The following is a 12,198-nucleotide window of genomic DNA, read 5'->3' as shown; positions in this document are numbered from 1 at the left end:
TATACTTTAATAAATACTAACAAACCTAAACTGTTGCTGAATTTATCAGTAAATCTTAGCTAGTGCCCTGCCCCAACACACACACACACACACACTGGGGGGGGGGGAGGGGCAGGTAAGGTGAACACACATTAGATTTTAAACATCACAGTTCCCTTAAGGAGTGAATTGACTATTAGAGTTCAAATGATCCTTAGTGTTATAGTGTCTATTTCAGTCCTTTTTTTCCATTCATCATTTTATGGATATGTGTACTATTGAATCAAATCTTCTCAATCTGTTACTTTTGTCCATATATCCTTGCAAAAGTTTTCTTAGAAGGCTTATTCAATGTTCTTCAATCCTCTTTCTAGTTTTTTTTTTAATTATGATTTTTTTGTTTTGTCCTTTATTTTCAAAGGGTGATGTCATGACTTGCAGTGAATTTGACTTTAGTGTGCAAAGTCACCAACCTCACTCTCCTCCAGTGCTATCTGTGTGCAGTGGCAAGAATAGCTATCAAGATGACTGGAGATGGTCCTGGATGTTTAAGGCCATTGCGCTTAAGTTATTTGCTCAGGGTCACATAGCTATGAAACATTTGAGGTGAGATTTGAATTCAGGTTCTCCCAACTTCAGGGCCAAGGCTCTATTAACTGTGACACCTAGTTGCCCATAAAATTATATGAATGCCAGTTCATGAATGTTCTGACTCTTGATCATTTATCACTAACTTTTTAAACATTACTTTCCTACCTCCATTTCTAACAATATTTTTTCCTTAATAAATTTTGTACTGCTTCTTCTACACATCACAAATATATATATATATATATATACATACATACATACATACACATATATATGACATTTACTAGTGCTTATTTATGCCCACTCCACACTATTTCCCTTTATTTTACCAGCAATTTTTATTCTTTTGAGATTGTGCTATCACATAATTCACAAATATATGCACCATAGGGAGAAAATAGTTATAAAAAGTTTGTTTTTCATTTCTTTTTAGATGGCTGATGTCTTTGCATTGTTAAATATTGCTGCACATTTTCCAAAATTCAACATTGCTCACAATTTTTTTCTAATAAAATATTCTATATTTAAAAATGTAGATGTCTTGTTATCAACTTCAATGCCAAATATGTGCCTTTCCCTCTTCTCAGAGTAGTTACTGTTGACCACATATTTATTTTTATTTTTATTTTTTTGCTGGGCAATGAGGGTTAAGTGACTTGCCCAGGGTCACACAACTAGTAAGTGTCAAGTGTTTGAGGCTGGATTTGAACTCAGGTCCTCCTGAATCCAGGGCCATTGCTTTATCCACTGTGCCACCTAGCTGCTCCCTCACCATATATTTATTTTGGGATTCAGTTCTATATCAGTAAACAGTAAATATCCAAAATGCATGTACCCTTATAATTAACTTAATGGTATACCCATATCTGACTAACCTATTCAGTGCTATACTGTCTGTAAAGAACAATATATAGATAGTTCAGTTAATTCAGTTTGAGGTACCAGATACTTCAGGAATAAAAGTTGTAGCCTTTATGGCTTGAAACTTTCAGCAAAAAGTCATCTCTGCCTATGAGCATCTTGAATACTTTAGCAATTACAGGTAATTCTGCTTCCATTTGGTCTCCACTCTGGACATTGCCTATAGCAGTGGTGAACTGCTGTGGCAAGCTTGCCTTTTTCAATTCTGTGTCTCATTTAATATTGATAATCAGAGATTCACTATAAAAATAAACTTAAAACTTCTAAAGGAATCTTGAGTTATGCACTATCTGCGTAGAGGGATACCATAAAGGCAAAATTATAAATAAATGTATTTGTAATTAATATAAACAGCAAAATAATGTGTGTGGTTTTTTTTTGCAGGGCAATAGGGGTTAAGTGACTAGTGCAGGGTCACACAGCTAGTGTCAAGTGTCCGAGGTCAGGTTTGAACTCAGGTCCTCCTGAATCCAGGGCCAGTGCTTTATCCACTGTGCCATCTAGCTGCCCATGTTATCTATAATTTTTAATTTATTATGCAACTGTGACAATCATTTGTTATAGAAAATTAAAGCCTTTTCACATTTTCCCAATGAAACCATGTATATGTATATGCATGGGTATATAATTTTTAAAATGAACATGCTTCCATTAAAAACAATAACTATGTGTTAGTAACATGTTTTCTGTATTTTACAGTAAAGGAAATTGAGGCTCAAATATATGAAGTGATTTGTCCATGGTCCCTCAGTTATGACCGATCAAATTCAATAATTTTGATCTGGCTTTTCAGACCTAATGTTTAGTGTAATTGAGAATACATTGTCTCTCCTTTGATATGTGAATGAATGCATCTCCAAACTTTGCTTGAAAACTTACTATGATGTGGCCATCACCCCTTGCCATGATGAACCATTCCATTGTTTATTAATTCAAACAATTACAAAGATCTTCATCATATTTAATTGTTTTTCCTCCAGCTAAATTGCTCCCTATTGAGTTTGTCTGTTTCCTCTATAAGTGTATACAATAAATAAATAAAACACAATACAATAAATGATTCCCCCCCTCTGTCTCTGTGTCTTTCTCTGTCTCTCTGTGTCTCTGTGTCTCAGTCTCTCTCTCTCTGTCTCTGTCTCTCTATCTCTGTGTCTCTCATTCTCAGATGATAGCCCTTTTCTAGTGTTTACATACTACAGTTATGTCCTCCCAAATCTAAACATGTCCAGGCCAAACATCTTGTTTCTGAATCATTCGTTAAGTGATAGCTTCCAGATTGTACACCATCCATCATTCAATAATAAAGGATTGGAAAGTAGAAATCAAAAAGCCAAGCATTATAAAGCTAGTCCCCAGGGACAGCTATGTGGTTCAGTGGAGAAAGCACCAGTCCTAGATTCGGGAGGACCTGAGTTCAAATTTGGCCTAAGGCACTTGACACTTAGTAGCTGTGTGACCATTGGGCAAGTCACTTTATCATCATTGCCCCACAAAAAATAAAAATAAAAATAAAACTGATCTATTCTAGCCATGAAGATAAGTGAAAAAGATAGAAAGGAAAGTGAAGTTGGCATGAAATAATGTTAGGGAAATGGGAAGTAATATCTTATATATCTTATAAAACATACAAAATATAAAATAATTTAATTTCTTTGTACGCTTTTATATTGTAGCAGTTTAAAATGTGAGTGCTCCCACAGTGGTATTTATCCTGCAGAATGTGACAATTGTATATATATATAAGGGGTAGAACTAATATGATTTGATGTGTACACAATGAAAATGCCAGCTATCCTCAATTTGCTGGAATGTTATCAGTGCCCTATACAGTATGCTCCACACAGTAGGCACTTAACACTTTGCTGAAGCTGATAATGTTAATAAATTGGTCTGCTTGGTGCCATATAATATCCTAAGAATATCAGTGCTCTCTCAAGGGATGTCTTTATTGCTCGCTTGGAGCTTTAAAAATGTCACTGACAGCCCCAGATGACAAACTTCCTTTGTCATTCATTTTATGTGTCAAAGGCTAGCAATAAGAAATTAGTGGACTTGGGTGATTGCTCAAGTGTCTAATAAGGCTTCCCCTACTATGTCTTCCTTGTTTACACTGCACATCATTTATATTTCCCTGGTCACTAAAATTCTGCCCTTAACACTTCTTGGCAGAGTCTGGCTAGAGATTTAAAAGAGAATGAAAAGGTAAGGACTATACGGCCTCTTTAGTTTTGATGGATTTCCATAGCCGGCAAAACCAAAATGAAATATATCTATTAGTGTCTAGAGACTAAGATTAGGGACACAATACCAAGTCAGAATTGACCAAGTCAGATTGACCAAGTTAGAATTTTGTGACCTTCAAAGGAACCCTTATAGGATTTATAACTCTATTATCTCAACATCTCTAACTCTACAACCCCCATATGGGAGGTTTGCAGAATAGCCAGTATTTTTGCCATCACAGCTGCTATTTATGTAATCAACCAATTTCTCTTCCAAATGAGCTATGGTCAACATGTACCACAAACTAGGCATCTCCCTGGAGCCAGTGGAAGAATAATTTCCACTGGAGACAAAGGAATCAGGGCTTCCTACAGGTGCAATTGCAGAATTGTTGGACATGTTATAAAGCTTACAGCAGGGGATTCTAGAGACAGAGGCACTGGAACAACAGACGTATCAGCTCACAAGGAGAGCTGCATTGGGCAGAAAGTATACCTACACGGAAAAGCTTTATCAGTTTGTGCTAGGGTCCTATCTGACTAGTACAGTAAACTAGCTACCAGAATAAGTATTTAATGTTAGTATCTATCAGAGCAGAAAGCCCCAATAACAATGCTAGAGAATGAACTATTGGAATGATGCAACCTGATTCCCCCACCCCCGTTTTTTCATGAATTACATTTTATCGTTGATTATTAAATGACATTAACATTTCAGATAGTTAATCTTACTTTCTTATTTACTATTGTTTGTCAATTATTCCTAATCTTTAAATCATGTGTTTATGCATCCCTTACACCCCCATCACACCATAAAGTATAGTTGAGCCCTTCTTTATGAACATGTGCTGTGTGAATATTTAAGCATGCAAATAAAAACATATACATTTGAAATGAATTTTCCTAGGCGGGATTTCTTAATTTATAAATTGTTAGAATGACTGGAAGGTGGTTATGGGGCAAGTCTAAATCTGCATATATTATCAGACTTTTTCCATTTTGTCTGATGGCTAGCAAGTCTTTTTAATTCCCAAAGCAGTGACTTAAGTTTCTAAGTGCCCCTTCTCAACTTACGTATCCAACCACAGATAATGCCAAGCCAGTACTCTGAGATGTCAGGAAAGTTTGATACTGGTTTCCTGAGAATGATCCTTATATTTAGAAATCCTTTCCTAAATGCATCAAGGAAGAGGATTGAGCTTGGAGGGCCTACTTCACACCTGCATATCAGTCAGGGATAAATGAATGTTTACTTATGTTATTTATTTTACTTTGCAAACAGACACTTCTTCAAAATGAAGATAAAAGTCAAAGAGGATGTAGAATTCATTTTGTAAAAAATAAATTATAAAAACAACTTTTCAGGAGATCATATTTAAACTAAACCTGGGGTGAAATCTTTTGTAAATGGAATGAGTATTTCCTAATCAGTAGTTTTTAATAAGTGAAAATTCATATATCATATCTTTTTTGTTGTTATCATTTATATATTTGTAAGACATTTATTATTTACTTATTTTTGACATGTTTCAAAATTTTGAAGTTTAAGTTGCCTACCTTTCCCGCCCACTGAGAAGGCAAGCAAAAGGATATTACACACACATATGATCATGTGTCTATTTATACACACATATATACATGCATATATGCACAATATATACACACATATTTATCTGCACACATATACATACATATATATGTCCATATACATATATATGATCATGCAAAACAAATTTACTTAATAATCTTAGCACACATTTCCTTATTACCAATAGCACAAAAAGTTTAAGTTAAATAAAATACTTTTATTCAAAAAAAGTTTAAGTTAAATAAAAGTTTAAGTTCTCTACCTTTCCCACCCACTGAGAAGGCAAGCAAAAGGATATCACACACACATACATACATTATCATGAGTATACACACACACACACATATATATATATATATATACACACATATTTATGCACACACACACATATATATATATGATCATGCAAAACAAATTTCCTTATTAGCCATAGGACAAAAATAAGAAATGAGAAAATGGTCATTCAATTTGCTCTCAAAATTCATCAATTTTCTCTCTGGAGGTGGATGTCATTCTTTTTTATTATGAGTTATTTTGAATTGTCTCTGATTATTGTATTAATTAGAGTAGCCAATTATTTCACAGTTAATCATTATAATAACATTGCTGTTATTGTGCATAATTATTTCTGGTTTTTTTCTGATTTTACTTTACATTGGTTCATATACTTCTTAACTTGTTGTTTTTAGCCTGAAACTTCTCATTTCATTTCTTATAGCACAAGAGTATTCCATCAAAATTATATGCCACAATTTTTTCATCAATCGCCCAAATGATGAATATCCCCTTGATTTCAAATGCTTTGCCAGTAAAAAAAGAAGTGTTATATTTTTGTACATAATATGTCCTTTTTTTCCCTTTAGTCTTTTTTTTAGTACAGCCCTACTAGTGGTATTTCTGGGTCAAAGAGATTAGTGTACCTATTTTCCCTCACCCTCTTCATGAGTTGTCATGTCTGACAGGTATGAGGTGATACCTCAAGTTGCTTTAATTTGCATTTCGCTAATCAATATTGCTTTAAAATTTATGACTAGCTATGTTTGATTTCTTCTGAAAATTGCCTGTTCGTATCCTTTTACCATTTATCAATTTAATACTGGCTCTTTCTTTTTTATAAATTTGACTGAGTTCCATATATATTTGAAAAATGAGATCTTTATCAGAGAAACCTGAAAATTTTTATACTGATTCATTGTCTACAGTAACTTTTACCAAAATTTAGTTTCCCTGATTATCTCTTTTAATTAGGTTTATTTTTGCTTTGTCTGAGATTGTGATTGCTACCCCTGACTTTTTTTTTTCTTAATTTTAGCTGAAGCACAATAGATTCCAACCCAGCCCTTTATCTGACTTCTGTGTAGCTTTCTGTTTCAAGTGTGTCCCTTATAAACAACATATTTTTTTGGATTCTGATGTCTAAACCATTCTGCTATCTACTTCCATTTTATGGATGGGCTCATCCCATCTCCAGTTACAGTTATGATCCCTAACTGTATTTCCCTCTATCCTATTTTCATATGTGCATCCTTCTATCATTTTATTCTGTCCTTCCTCAAGTCTGTTTTGCTTCTGAATACAATCTCTCTTAATAAGTCCCTTCTTATATCATTCCCCAATATCTCTTATCTCATTCCCTTCTTGGATTTATATTTGGTGAGATATGTTTCTATATTACCTCTGTGTGTGTATTCCTTCCTCTTTCAATCAAGTCTGATAAAAGCAATGTTTAAGCATTGCCTATCACTACCATTTCTACTATACCATAAAGGCCTTTTCTTGCAACCCTCTATCAAGTGAGAAAAATTCCCCCTTTCCTTTCCCTGTCTCCCAGCACATGTGTTTTCTTACTCTTGAGTCTTAGTTTCTTTAGTTGTAAAATAGTATGTCTAATTTTAATATTATAGTTCAAATATAATATTTAAAATTATTATTTAGATAGTGGTATTTTTTCCCCTTTTTTCATTTCCTTCAATGGGGTTTAGTTAGATAAGGTCATAGAAAATGTTTCTATCTTTTTTTTAATTTTTATATTTAATTTTTTTTTATGTTTAATGTCCTATGGACTCTCTCATTGGTATATAAAACAAGTTGTTTTCTTTTTAAATTAGTGAAATTGTTAGGTTGTATTGGTATTGTCTGTAGGCTTCTTGATGTTACCATTAATGTAACTCAAGCAACAGACAGGCTGAATGAGATGATGGACACCTGATGCTTCCTCTCCCCTCCCAAAACCCCATCTTCACCCCTATTTTGATTTTATCTTATAGGTCACTATGTTTTGAAGTTAGGGGACTGGGAGAAGGGAAAAAATTGTTATATGCATAACCCAGAAGTATGGACCTATTGATTTCAAGTACTGAATAAACAATTGATTATTGAGGCCTTCTGTGGGATTGAAAAAAAAAGTCATCCTTGGATTAAAATTGATAATTACTCTCCTTTCCCCTCAAAATGTTCTTTTTCATGAGGCATTTCTGGTAACTTTCAAGTACTCTTCATTGTTATAATTGAGCTAGTTCTTTTAATAATACTGGGGAGGTACTACTCAAGTTTCAATTCATAATGATCCTGGTTGGGAGGGTATGCTAATAAAATGCTACCCTTGAGAATGAGGAGGTAGTTGATATAATTTAGGGTTTTTTCCAGTTCTAGGGTTAATAAGCCTTTAGAAACTTAATACTGTCAGTTATATGAGGTCAAATTTAAAGTACATTCACTCTCCTAATTCTCACTGTTCTCACAACAGAAATTGCAGGGGATCTTAAATGAGAGCAAAAGACAGATGAGATTTGACATTATTCCAGGTATTTTCTGGATATTTACACTAGGGCTGGCTCTGTATTTAAACCAAAATGAACAATCAACATTATTGTCATCACTTGTTCACCTTAGGAGTATCTCTGATACCTTGAAAAATATCCCAGAAAAAAAGTCCTAAAAAGGAACAATTGCGGGGTAGCTAGGTGGCACAGTGGATAGAGCACCAGCCCTGGAGTCAGGTGTACCTGAGTTCAAATCTGGCCTCAGACATTTAACACTTACTAGCTGTGTGACCCTGGGCAAGTCACTTAACCCCAATTGCCTCACTAAAAAAAAAAAAAAAGGAACAATTGCAAAGGAGGTCCAGGAATTCATCAGGTGTTTTCCCTGTTACATTTATATTGTGTCATGTCAGAATTTTATTCCTCTGAGGTAGGATCAGGTGTCATAGCAATGGAAAAAATATTGAATTCAATGAGAAAAAAAGAAAAAAAAAACTTTTCTTGGGGGAAAACAGGCATTATCTGAGTAAAGAAAAAGGAGATAAATTCAAGTATTATGATGGGTTGAGCCAAAAGTCCCCTAGAGAATCAATGTCTAATAGGTGAAGTAGGAAATTCAAAATGTAGTTCCAAATAGAAGTTCCCCAAACTGGAATAATAATGGATTATATAAGACTACTGTAGCTGACATCTGTGAGATGAGGCAATGGATTATTCCTTTGTGGTCCAGTCTAAAAAAATATTTTAGGCTAGTGTTTAACTAGCCATGGCACCTTGTCAATTTGCTATATAATTGTTGAAGTAGGTTTGACTGTCAATAGTATACTATACCATTTTTATAGGACAAATCAATGAACAAGGATTTATTAAATGGTAACTATATGCTAGTCTCTGTTAAATTCTGAGGATATAAAGAAAAAGCAAATGGTTATCTTTCCACACATAGAATTCCCTGAAACTAGGTGTTATGATTTGGATTAATAAAAATGATAGAATACCTAATTTAAATAATTTTAAATATATTTTATTTTAATATTAATTAGACACAACATTTTACAACTAAGAAACTGAGTCTAAAATATTTTAAGTGACTTTATCAAGTTTACACATCTAGCCAAAGTCAGAGGTAGTATGGGAAACCAGGCATTATGGACAAGCACTCCGTGTACTGTCTTTTTTTTTATAATAAATTTATTTATTTAGAATTTTCCCCAAGTTATATGTAAAACAAATTTTCATATTGATTTTTTAAAAGAAATTTGTTTTCCAAATTCTATTCCTCCCTCCCTCCTCAACCCTCCCTAAGAAATCAAGCAATTCATTATAAGTTATACATGAGCAGTCATGAAAAACATCTACATATTAGTCAGGTTGTGCAAAAAAGACAAAATAACTTTAGAAAGAGGAACTAACAAAAAATATATACTTCAATCTGTATTCAGATATCATCAGTTCCATCTTTGTAGATGTATTACATCTTTCATAAGTCCTTCTGATTGCATCTTGCTCAACATTTCTTTCACAGTTACTATTGCTAACTGTGTTACATTCCATCCTAATTCCTCCCCTTGATATTTACTCTGTTTTCTATTTTCTTTCATCCTATCACTCCTGGAAAGTGTTTTGCTTCTGACTTTCCTTGCCCCAATTTGCCCTCCCTTACTTCACCTCTCCCCACTTATCCCCTTCCCTTCACACTTTTCCATAGGGAAAGAAAGATTACTATACACAATTGAATATGTATGTTATTCCCTCTTTGAGCCAATTTTGATGAGAATAAGGCTCACTCATTCCCCCACCCCATCCCCATCATCTACTCCACTCCATAAGGTTTTTCTTGTTCCTTTTATGTGAGCTACTTTACCACATTTCCATATCTCCCTTTCCCTTTCTTCCAGTGAATTCCTCTTCCCCCTTAATTTTATTTTAAAGATGTCATCATGGGGCAGCTAGGTGACACAGTGGACAAAGCACCAGCCCTGGACCCAGAGCCCCTGAGCCCACATCTGACCCCAAACATAAGCCACCCCACACTGGCGGCACCACAAAGAAAAAAGGCTAAACAAAATATAAATGCTTTACAGATATTATCCCTTCATATTCAATTCATACCTTTGCCCTCTAAATATATTCCTTTCAGCTGCTCTAATGCTGAGAATGTTCTTATGAGTTAGAAGTATCATCTTCCCATGCAGGAATGTAAATAGTTTAACCTCTGAACATCTCTCATGGTTTCTTTTTCCTGTTTACCTTTTTATGCTTCCCCATGGTCTTGAATTTGAAAGTAAAATTTTCTATTCAGTTCAGGTCATTTCATGACTCATGCCTGAAAGTCCTCTTTTTCATTGACATCCCAGTTTTCCCCCTTAAAGAATACAGTCCATTTTGCTGGGTAGGTGATTCTTAGTTGTAATCCCAGTTCCTTTGCCCTCCAGGATGTCATATTCTATGTCCTCTGTTCCTTTAATGTAGAAGCTGCTAGATGTTTTGTTATCCTGACTGTGGCACCACAGTCCTCGAATCATTTCTTTCTAGCTGCTTGCAACATTTTCTCCTTGACCTGGGAACTATGGAGTTTGGGTTATTGTCTTTCAATATAGAGTATATAGATGTACATGGCAGCTGCAACGCATTTCCCATTTTTGCTTTGGGAAAGCAAATAAAATCCTAATGAAATTGCAAGTATACAAGTTATCCATTCCTTTGTCACCAGGTGGCTAAGCCTTGTGCCCTTTTCTCTTTCTAAGTATGAGAGTCCACATATAATATTTTAAATATTTTAGATTATATTCCCTCCCTCCCCACATGTTCCAGGGAAATTTTAGTTAGTTGGTTATTTGGTTAGTTGGTTGGTTGGTTAGTTAATATACTCATTCATTCATTGACAACTTCCTATTATTTGCAATGTGTATCTGTAGTTATAAAGGTAAAAAATGATGTTTGGGAAGGATCAAAATTTATTTCAATTGAACCAAATGATTTATCTCTTTTAGCTACCTTATATTTAGTGATATCTAATTTATAATTATGTAATTCTCTGTGTCTTAAGAATACATTTACCAGTTAGTCTGGCCTAGATCTCAAAACAGAAAACCAGAGGTATAAATTGAAACCTTGACAAGTGGTAAATTAAATGCAGCAGTCATTTATCAAATGCCTATAATTTGCAAAGCAAACAAACAAAAAAATAAATGTCAGTAAAAATATGCTTTATGGAACTTTTCTCCATGTGGAAATGGCAGGTTTTCCGGAGTAATTCATTAAAGGATTTAGAAGTTGCCTAACATCATCAGAAAATCAAGGCTATCAAGAAACATAAGCAACGGGTTTTAAAAAACTGTTGAAAATTTTATTTCCTTTGAAGTAATTGCTTATATCTGTGTGTGTATGTATATTTGTATATGTGTGTATATATATATATATATGTGTGTGTATATATTTATATAGATTATATATATTTATATTTATTTCTTTATTGCCCTGGCTATGATATGTAGTCAGATAGGCAACTCATTGAGGTCCTGAATCAATATTCTTTGCATGGGTCTTGGAGATGAATAATGAATTGAATTTAGAGGTGTAAGAGGAAAAAATCATAACAGATTGGTCTTGAGAAACTTGGAGACTCTTATATGATAAGATGTCCATTCACTGTCTGTCATAAAGGTCTTTTTTTAATACTAAGATTTTTTGGATGATGCTAAATGACTTGTATTTATAATAACCATGCTAATTATAATATCTAACATTAATATAGTGCTTTAAGTTTTACAAAGCATTTTGCAAATATTTTATCATTTTATATTCACAATAGCTCCAGCAGTTAGGTGTGGGTTTCCCTACCCCCACTGTACAGATAAGGAAATTTAATGATTAAAAGACTTGTCCAGAGGCACACAGCAAATTGCCTCAGAACACAAGGGGAAAACCTCAAAAAAGAAAAAAATAGCCAAAGAGTAGAAGCAGTATGGTTCAATGTGCATTCAGAATCCACAGTTCTATTTTTCTGGATGTGGAAAATATTTTTTATCATGAATTGTTTGAAATTGTTTTGGATCATTGAGCTGCTGAGAAGAGCCAAGTCTATGACAGTTGATACTGTGTACAATGTTTTCCTGATTCTGCTCATCTCACT

The sequence above is a fragment of the Dromiciops gliroides genome, chromosome 1 (assembly GCF_019393635.1).
Source record: "Dromiciops gliroides isolate mDroGli1 chromosome 1, mDroGli1.pri, whole genome shotgun sequence".
Classification (NCBI taxonomy): Eukaryota; Metazoa; Chordata; class Mammalia; order Microbiotheria; family Microbiotheriidae; genus Dromiciops; species Dromiciops gliroides.
This window is presented reverse-complemented; position numbering follows the sequence as displayed.